The sequence below is a fragment of the Panthera pardus genome, unplaced genomic scaffold (genome assembly GCF_024362965.1).
Source record: "Panthera pardus isolate Hobbes unplaced genomic scaffold, ASM2436296v1 HiC_scaffold_6, whole genome shotgun sequence".
Lineage (NCBI taxonomy): Eukaryota > Metazoa > Chordata > Mammalia > Carnivora > Felidae > Panthera > Panthera pardus.
In genome coordinates, this window is record NW_026526991.1 from 47,952,139 (window position 1) to 47,963,342 (window position 11,204).

Consider the following 11,204-nt stretch of genomic DNA (forward strand, 5'->3'; position numbering starts at 1 on the left):
AGCAGGCTCTGCACCATTAGCACAGAGCCCGTATGGGGCTCCAACTCATGAGCTGCAAGATCATGACCTGAGCTGAAATCAAGATCTGGATGTTTAACCGACTGAGCCACCCAGGTGTCCCCAAAATAACTTTAAACCTCAACTTTTTAGTCCACACTTATGAGAATAACCAATATTATTTAGAAAAACAGGAGAATATGGTTAAGGAAGGAATTGACCTATCAACTATTTAACAAAACATAAAGGTATAATACTGAAAGTATAATACCTAAGACTGCTAGTCATAACCCCCTCAATTTATTTCACGGCCTACTAAGAATTGTGAACTGCTTGTTTGAAAAACAGTGGCTTATAGATATAAAAAATAGACCATTTGGTTAAATATATGTCAGTATGGTCATGCAGAATATATGCAGCTCTTAAACATAATGTGGTAGAACTGTGTGTTAGCATGAAAGATGTTGGCAATATATAGGTAACTAAAAAACTTGCTAGAATTACCCCATCTTGAAAGAACAACATCAAAAATATATGTGTATACAAGCAGAGAAAAAAAAAACATACGGACAGATAAATGCCAATATATTAACAAAGGTTATAGTTCATTTATCTTTAGCTTAAACCTCATTTCTAATTTTTTGCTATTATAAGTAATACTATGATTACTACCTTTATGAAAAAAAAAACATTTTCCAAATTTCAGATGAACCTTAGGATAGGTTCATAGAAGTAGAATTACCTTAATAAACATTTTTTAGGCTACATCCCAAAATTATTTTCTAAAAGTTGTAGCAATTTTCATTCCTACTTAAAAGGTATGAATGGGCACTTCCTTATACTCTGACTCATTAGAAATCTCATTTTAAAAAATGAATAATTATAAATTTTAAAAAAATATTTGCTCTCCTGATAGGTTGTTTTTCACTATTGTTTTAATTTGTCTTTTATTTCCAGTGAGGTTGAACACTTTTCCATATGTTAGTCATTTGTATTTCCTCTTCTGTGTATTGTTGCAAATGCTTTCTGCCTGGACCCTTTCCTTCTGAGTGATAATGAACATTAACACAATGAAGGTTACCACGATGCAAATTTTTTCACTGCTAAAGAATTTATTATTACATAATTTCATATCAAAACTCAGAGTCAAAAATTTTCTTCCACCTAAGGCCCCATCTAATCATAAAATGAAGAAAAAATTGAAGATATCTAAGGAACTATATGCCCTACAAATTTATTATAACCATTCATTGCCAAAGACATTTTTCATCTACGCTTGATACTTCAAATATAATGACTTTTAAATTTCCTTTCCTCCTCCCTCTAAAAGTGCCCCAAAAAGTAATTTTAATTAATATGTTGGGACATTAAGAAATTTTATTTATAAAAAAATTTTTAAAAAATGGGGCGCCTGGCTGGCTCAGTCGGATAAGCGTCTGACTTCAGCTCAGGTCATGATCTCGCGGTTTGTGAATTTGAGCCCCATGTCGGGCTCTGTGCTCACAGCTCAGAGCCTGGAGCCTGCTTCGGATTCTGTGTCTCCCTCATTCTCTGCCCCTCCCCTGCTCATGCTCTGCGTTTCTCTATCTCAAAAATAAATAAAACATTTTTTAAAAATTTTTTTAAAAAAAGAAATTTTATTTAGATAGCATCAAATTATCTTGTGAACAACACTGAATAAATAAAATTATTTAGAAAAAGTTGTGTCCAGCAGATCTAAAAAAGTAAAATAAGTTTACTGGGCTGGAACTAATTCTTGGTCTATTTTCAGCAATCAACAGAGCTATCATGGAACGTTCAGGACATACTTATAGTGCCAGAGTGAAGACAGTCATTATTTTATTTTCACGAGTCAAGTATTTAATAGGTAAAAATTCAGTGTTTTTCAAACCATGAGTGGGTTAGGAAATCAGTTACGTGGGTCAGACTGGATTTTCTTTTTCTTTAATGAAATAGAATGGAAGGGAAGAGAAAAACAAAAACAAAAACAAGAGCCTCACATGTCATAGAGGTAAGTATTATTTCATGTAACGTCCCAAGTCACTATGTCAAATGCATCCCTACTATGGGTTATGGTCAAATAGGTTTAAAAGCACAGGACTTCAGGGGTGCCTGGGTGGCTCAGTCAGTTGAGTGTCCAACTTTGGCTCAGGTCATGATCCCATGGTTCATGGGTTTGAACCCCACGTCGGACTCTATGCTGACAGCTCAGAGGCTGGAGCCTGCTTCGGGTGCTGTCTCCCTTTCTCACTGCCCCTTCCCTGCTCGTGTTCTGTCTCTCAAAAATGAATAAACATTAAAACAAAACAAAACATAGGACCTCAGATAATATCCAGTGTTCTCATTTTTTTTAAATTGTGGGGTTTTTTTGTTTTTTGATAGCTTTTTTAAAATGTTTATTTATTTATTTTGAGAGATAGAGAGATAGAGAGTGAGCAGTGGAGGGGCAGAGACAGAGGGAGAGAGAATCCCAAGCAGGCTCTGCACTGTCAGGAGGGAGCCCAATGTAGGGCTCGAACTCACTCACCATGAGATCATGACCTGAGCCGAAATCAAGAGTCAGATGCTTAACCAACTGAGCCACCCAGGCACCTCTAAAAAAATTGCTAATTAACTCCATCCTTACTCCAACAATTACTCTCCACTAACATTAGCCTTTAATGACATATTTGTTTTAAAGAGGATTATTCATTTACTGCTACCATCTGCGATGCATTGTTCTAGGCACTGAGGATACAGTATAGTAAACTGAGATCCCTATTGTCACAGAGCTCCTATAGAACAGGAAGACAGGTGATGTATAGTGTCAGATGATTCTATGAGCACCATGAAAAGCAGGAGGGTAAAGAGGGCAAGTGACTCAGGTACAATCTCAGAAAGGATGTTGCAAGAAGGCATCACTGAGAAGGTGACATTGGAGCAGAGTTCAATGTTTAACTTTTTTTTATGTTTATTTATTTTTGAGAGAGAGAGAGAGATGATTGTCTGAGGCAGGCTCTGTGCTGATGGCAAGAGAGCCTGAAGAAGGGCTCGAACCCATGAAACGTGAGATCATGACCTGAGCCGAAGTTGGATGCTCAACTGACTGAGCCACCCACGGGCCCCAACATTTAACTTTTTAATAGCATTTTAAATGTTATTTTAAATCCAAATGAACATCTTAACAAATAATAAAACAATTGCTGAGACTTAAGGTATGTAAACTACTTAATTCCCTATTATGATATTTCATTTTTTGTTCATATCTATATATTTTAATATTTACTTATTTTTGGAAGAGCACAAGTGGGGGAGGGGCAGAGAGAGGGAGACAGAAAATCCGAAGCGGGCTCTGTGCCGACAGGCTAACAGCAGCTAGCCCAAGCCCGATGCGGGGCTCAAACTCACAAACCTCAATATCATGCCCTGAGCCTAAGTCAGACACTCAACTGACTGAGCCACCCAGGTGCCCCTCATTTATATTTTTAATCATTTGCTCAGCAGATGTTCCTTTTGCACCTGCCAAAGGCTGGCCTCTGTATTGGGCCCTGGGGATGGAACTGAGAAAAAGATAAACTTAATTCCTGCTCTCAAAAGTGCCCAGTCTACTGGGATATTCAAAATTAGGAAATAGGCAAAGATAATCACAACGTGGTAAGTATGTGATGGGGGCGTGCAGGCTGCAATTCCCTTCTTAGGGGATCAGGGAAGGCTTCCTGGAGGAGTGATGAACCAGCTGAGGTATAAAGCGTGAAATAAAATTATTGTAATTTCCAAATTGTTGGAGGCTCACCCTGATTTAAAATCAGAGTTGAGGGGCGCCTGGGTGGCTCAGTCGGTTGGGCATCCGACTTCGGCTCAGGTCATGATCTCATGGTTTGTGAGTTGGAGCCCCGCGTCGGGCTCTGTGCTGACAGCTTAGAGCCTGGAGCCTGCTTCCGATTCTGTGTCTCCCTCTCTTGCTCTGCTCCTCCCCCATTCATGCTGTCTGTCTCTCTGTCAAGAATAAATAAAACGTTAAAAAAAATTTTTTTTTAAAAAGCAGAGTTGAGACGTTAGGCATTTCAGTGGTGTTTAACGAGAAACTTTGCATTGTGACAGAAGTGCTTGTAACTTCACACTGCACTGGGTTAGTCACTACCCTCTGAGAACATACAGAAGAAGGTTAGAGAATGTTTACACACCTGTTCCCATAAAACTTAAATCCATAATGATTCTTTATCTTGTGATGGTAAAGTTAAGTTTCTCTTTGTGTACTAAGAAGGGCAAAGAGTGTTCCTGCAATACTGAGAGGTATGTTTTTGTAGGTGAGCTATTGATTCGTAACCTGGAAAGGGCCCCGTGTCTGTCCTGCAGAACTGCATTCTATGTTACAATGTTGCAGAGAATTGTGTTTCTTCACTGGAGGTTGCAAACTGTTTGTCACAGGAGGTTAAACTAGTTCACAAACCTTGCTATAATTAACCAGTTAAGACCTCACTGATGCTGTTATAATGAACTCAACCAGTAAAAAAGGCTGTTGGTTTTCTTGGCGTAAGGAAAATATCTGAAGTTTTTTCCTCCTTCCATAGATTATGCAAATAAAAATAAGTAAGTGAGACTAACCCAGTTAATTTGAAGCACAACCCCAAACCTCATTCTGACAAGGCAGCACGCAGGTGGAATGAGGAGTCCAGCGTTCCAGATCAAGGGAACTGAATACAGGAAGGGCTGAAGGCCCACACAGGCAAGTTCGTTTCAGAAAATGAAAGTGGTTAGATGTGGAGCTTCCGGGTGAAGATGGAAGACTGAACAGATGTGTGTGATTTCCCTCCCTAAGCCAAACTTAATCTGCGATTGCAATACCCTCCCAAAATGGCATTTCTAACCACCACGACCTAAGTTTTAGCCAAAGAATTTATTGCTCTCTAGAATACTGTATTTTATCCATTTTTTTGCTGCTCCCTCTCATTAGAAAGTAAGTAGCTCATAGAGAACAGGCCTTTTGTCTATTTTGCTTGTTAACACCCCCAATTAAGAATGGGAGACTAAAAACTGTTCAAGAATGAGGCTTATTCATTTTGATCTTCACTCTAGGACCAGGGCAATATGGATAGATTACTTGCTGACTCTTCCTCCCCATCCTCTATCCCCTTTTAGCATTTCTGAATATTTCCCTTTGGACTGACCAGAAATTTCCCCCAAGAAGAACCTTACAATCTCCTACCTGGAGGATAAACCCTGGAAAGCTATCAGATTCTGGGAGCTGAGTAGGGGAGAGAGGTCTGGGAGTTTCTGCATTTAAAGTATTTTTTAAATCAACTTTTCCATATTGGTTTGTAGACTTACAGGAGCAGATCTATGTCCAAACTGGCTCTGCTCAAGAAATAGAAGCAAGAAGCTGATTATCTGTCCTATGACTTCCCATTTTAGGCTTTAAAGTTCTGCCAGCTTTCTTCAACAGTCTCTCTTTGGTCCCATTTGTTAATTCAAACGTTAAGAGGTGTCTGTTCACTTACCTTAAGTCTTTCACATAATTTTTGTGGATCTCTGATCTGAGACTTCCTCACTCTTTCTTCCTTATCCTTCTATCCCCCAATGAGTCACACCTTCTCTTATTTATTTCCTTTACACAAAGCAAGCAGCCTCATATGGGACTGAAGCTGCATATATTTCTGATCAAGAAGGATGAGGTGGAAGGAAAGGGAAGCAAGGGAACTGACTGGAAGGCCAGAAGCCCCATAACACAGTATATTCAGGATGTTTATGGAAAGTGCTTGGATTTCCTTAACTCAACCACATGTATATAAAGATTCCAGCTGAATTTACATGAACTTGATAAACTTCATTTTTCCATGAAGTCACATTGGAAAGAAAAATGGTCTTCAAAATGAAGTCTTTCTTTGCTAACCCTTCTATTAATTCTTCCGATTCCAGGCTACCATGTGCAAATGAGCTGCAAAGACAGGATCACCATTTAGATGGCATTTATCAATGAGGACCCTGAAACTCTCACATAAATGATGTCACCTTTACCAAACAATAGTGATGCGTTACCTCACACTGGCTTGACTTGCTTTTTTTTTAAATGTGGCAGCCAAAACACAAATTTGCTATTGTAACAACGGGGAAATTGTATTCAGTAGAATTCTTTTTGGGGAGAACACTCCATTTGTTTTGAAGGGATGTCTTGGTAATAAGATCTTTTGGGATTATGAAGCAGAGACTAGCAACCCAAGTATCCATCAATGGATGCATGGATAAATAAAATGTAACATGTACATAGGATGGAATATTATTCAGCCTTAAAAAGGAAGGCAATTCTGACACATGCTATGACATGGATGAACTATGAGAACACTGTGCTAGGTTAAATAAGCCAGTGGCAAAAAGACAAATATTCCATGATTCCACTTGTACAAGGTATCTAGAGTAATCAAATTCATTGAGACAGAAAGTAGAATGAAAGTTGTCAAGGGCTGAGGAGGGGGAAATGAGATGTTTTTAATGGGTAAAGAGTTTCAGTTTTTCAAGACGAAAAGTTCTGGAGATTGGTTGTACAACAATGTGAATATACTTAACCCTACTGCACTGTAGACTTAAAAATGGTTATGATGGTAAATTTTGTGTTATGTGTATTTTACCACAACTAAAAAATCTTGAAAACCTATAAAAAAAAGACCATGAGGTACCATATTTAAAATAATCTAACATTTTAAAAGTTTTCTGATTTAAGTATACTTATGATGGCTTTCTAGCTTACACAGTTATTTTTAGGATAAAAATATATAATACAAATTTTTAAGATGATAGATATTTACATTCTTTTTCTCATAATGTATCCTGTCCCCCTGACACTTTTGTACCCCAGTCCTCCTGACCACTGTCCCACAGCATTCTATTTGGGAATGGCTGGATCAACCCAGTAGCTGAAATTAACAAACTCCCCTAATTTTGTTGAGTCGCAGAGCCTAAGCCTTGACTTAAGACAAGATAAGTAGGCCACAAATGGATTGATGATTGATTTCCTATATACTTTCTCACTGGCAACCTAGGTCCACAGTGGGCCCAGGAATCTGTGTTTTTTTAATGGCCCCAAAGTATTTATGATCAGCCAGGACTAGGAAACACCAGACTAGAGGAGAAGCATTAAAATATTTTCATGGACAAGTAAATATTTGGGAGTAATACCCGAAAGTCATTTTGAAGCTCTTGAATAAAATTCCAAGCTTACATTAGAAGACTTGTCAGGAGAAACCCTCTGACACTAGAAAATTATTTTAAATTTTTATTTTCTCTTATTTGAAGATCACAATTACATGAATAACTTGATTTCCCTCCCTCAGTTGTTATAGGTAATAGCATGCTTAATTGAAAGTGTTATTCTTACCTGTGCTGCAGACAGGAAAAGGTAGGTTCAGGGCTTCTTGGGCTCAAGGCCTATGTAGTCACTGAGGCCTATGTAGTCCACACTTAGAAGAACTCCAGGGGTGCCTGGGTGGCTCAGTTGGTTAAGCATCCCACTCTTGATTTCCGCTCAGGTCATGATCTCATGGTTGTGAGATCAAGCTTCACGCTGGGCTCTGTGCTGGACATGAAGCCTGCTTAAGATTCTCTTTCCCTCTCTCTAGCCCTGCCTCTCCCTTTCTCTCTCTCTGAAAAAAAAAAAAAAAAAAAAAAAAAAAGAGCCCCATGCTGGGCCTAATGCTCTGCAGTTGCCATTTTAAAATTCTTTTTGGTTTTTAAATTTTAATTCCAGTTAGTTAACATACAGGGTTATATTAGTTTCAGGTGTACAATACAGGATTCAACAATTCCATACAATACCTGGTGCTCATCACAAGTGCATGCCTTAATCTCCATCACCTATTTCACCCATCCCTCCAACCCCCTCCCCTCTGGTAACAATCAATTTATTCTCTATATACTTAAGAGTCTATTTCTTGGTTTGTCTCTCTTTCTCTCTCTCTCTCTTTTCCCTTTGCTCATTTGTTTTGTTTCTTAAATTCCACATATGAGTGAAATTGTATGATATTTGTCTTTTTCTGACTGACTTATTTCACTTAGGGTTACACTCTCTAGCTTCATCCATGTCATTGCCAAATGGCATGATTTAATTCTTTTTATGGCTGAATAGTACTCGTGTGTGTGTGTGTGTGTGTGTGTGTGTGTACCACGTCTTCTTTATCCATTCATCAGTCAATGGACACTTGGGCTGCTTCCATATCTTGGCTATTGTAAATAATGCTGCTATAAACATAGAAATGTATGTATCCCTTTGAATCAGTGTTTTTGTATTCTTTGAGTAAATACCCAGTAGTGTGATTGCTGGATTGCCATCTTGAATTCTTTTTTTTCAATCCTTAAAAACAAATTTTTTTTTAAAATTTGAGAACATACACATGAGCCGGGAAGAGGGGCAAAGGGAAAGACAGAGAGAGAGAGAGAGAGAGAGAGAGAGAGATTGAGAGAGAGAGAGAGAGAGAGAGAATCCCAAGCAGGCTTCACACATAACATGGAGCCCAACGCAGGGCTCAATCTCAAGACCCTGGGATCATGACCTGAGCTGAAATCAAGAGTCAGACACTTAATTGACTGAGCCATCCAGGCGTCCCTCTTTTTTTAATTCTTAATAATTTTTTAACCATATTTTCATATCACACTGGGTCCTACAAATTATCTAGCTGGTCTATAATTTGGGTTACTAATTCCAAAATGTGATGCTCTAGGCTAGTTGGGAGAACGGTTATATGAGTAAAGAAGCAGGATTGTCCTTTTATTCAAGATTCAATGTAGCTATTTTATACAAAATTTTCATAGTGATCTTGCCATGTAGCATTGCAATACTAACACTAGAATCCACAGTTTAAAGAGAACCTAGAGCACAAAATAGTTACATCCAAGTTTCAAACAGAAATCTTCACAAAGACGGATATAATTTTCTCATAAATATTTACAAGTTTCAAATTGCTGGATCTCAGTTACTCCATTTATCTTGGTGTTTCCTTGTGAATGAAGTCTATCCAGTGTCTATATCTTATTGAGAAAAATCTGTGAAGCTAATGCAGAAAGATGAATCAAGAATGCAAAAAAAAAAAAAGTTTCCATCCTGAGCCAAAGAATGAATCACTTGTGCATTCATATGTTATAGAAAATACGAATCCCTTTTTTTCCAGTTTTACAAGGCCAACACCTATCAGAAACACTAATTCTTACGGTAACTGATTTAGACTAGGTCTCAAATGCCATAAAAAGGCTGTTCATGGAAGTGAACAAAGAATGTATTTGTATGTTTATCTGGGGATTCTTGCCAGAATCCATTCCAAATCAGCAAAGTAACATTTACTTTTACATTTGTGTTTTTGTGAATTTTATAAACCTTGAAGCTAACTGATTTTTGCTTGTAGAGATGTAAACTGTTATTAGGAGAGAAGACTGGGGATGTGACAGAACAGAAATATTTGTGCCTATTTATTAAACATGATTACCTTCCTCATCAGAAATCACCATAAGTCAGCTTTCTCAGAAGGCACTGGCATCCAATTCTGTGTTTCACTTCCTCCTGTCCTTAAGGCACCGAACAATGTCAGCATGTGGAAAGTACTCAGCCAACCTTCTCTTCACCCTGTCTCCAATTGTGGCCTCTCAGGGAACAAGCTCCTCCCTCCTCCTAATTTTTCACCCTTATCTTTCCTGATTGGGCAGCACCCCATGTAGCCAACTTTTCATATTCTCTCTTTCACACTTCCATTATAATTTACTTATTCTTGGTCCCACTTCTAATTTCCAAAATGAAAATAATCTAATTTCCATTTCAGGCTCATGTTTTGATGAATTGGTGTATTAACAAGGTAAAATTCTATTCTTCTGTCTGTTTTTTTGTTTTGTTTTGTTTTGTTCTTACAATAATTATTTCAAGACAGTAGCCAATGGGGCACCTGGGTGGCTCAGTCTGTTGAGCATCCGACTTCAGCTCAGGTCATGATCTCGCAATTCATGAGTTCGAGCCCTGCATCGGGCTCTGTGCTGACAGCTCAGAGCCTGGAGCCTGCTTCAGATTCTGTGTCTCCTTCTCTCTCTGCCCCTCCCCCACTTGTGCTCTGTCTCTATCAGAAATAAATAAAATATTTTTAAAAAAGACAGTGGGCAATGGAGTGCTGTGAAAGTTGAAATTATGGTAGGCAAATGGGAGTTTGAAATATCTCTGAGTCTCATAATTCAAGTAACAGCCAATGGACAGGATTGGATCTTTGTAAAAGATATTTAATCATTTCTTTATTCAATCATCAAACATGTGCTAAGGACTTAGCCTGTGCCAGGGCAAACAACATTGGACAAGATGATCAGGTCCCTATTCTCATGGAACTTACATTCTAGGCCTGTGGGGAGAGAGGATCATAAACAAATAATAAGGAAATATTTGGTAATGATAACTGCTATGATGAAAATAAGATATAGTGACATGAAGAGAAGTGACCACTGGGGCATAGGCTGGGGGCTACAGCCGTGGTCAAAGATGGCCTCCCTGAGGAGACGACATTGAAGTTGAGGCCTGGATGATAAGACAGATGACATGGATGGTCTAGAAAAAGAACATGTCAGACAAGGGGGAAGAGCTAATGCAAAGGCCCTAAGGTGGAAGGCAGCTCTGTGTGTTCAAGGGTATTGTAGCTAGAATGTAGGATTACCAAGGGAGATGAGGGGGGAGAGGTAGGCAAGGAGCAGTTTATGTGGAGTCTTAGAGGCCAGCAGGAGTTTTTGGGTTATGATTCTGAGTGTGAACAGGAGCCACTGAAGTGTGTTAAGCAAGGGGAATGACATGTTCTGCTTATATTTTTAAAACAGCCTTCTGGCATTTGGGTTGTAACTGCCAGAGGGGAAGCAGGGAGGGCAATTAGGACAGAGGTGACGGTGACTTGGGTCAGGATGGCACCAGTAGACGTGTCAGCAGCAGAGTCAGGATAATTTGGAGATAAGTCAACAGAATTTACTGATGCATTGCATATGGCAGTGAGGAAAGGAAAGAGAGGAGTCAAGGATGATTCCTAGGTTTAAGTTTGAGTAACTGAATGTATCATAGTCATTTTCTGAGATGGAAAAGCTGGGAAGGGGTAGTTTGGTAAAACAGGTGGAAAGGGGGAAATCAAGAGTCAGATCTTTAAAAAAAGGTTGAGTTCAAGATGCCTATTAGACATGCGAGTAGAATTGCCAAGTGAGCATTTACATATGTAAGTCTGGAGCACAGAGGA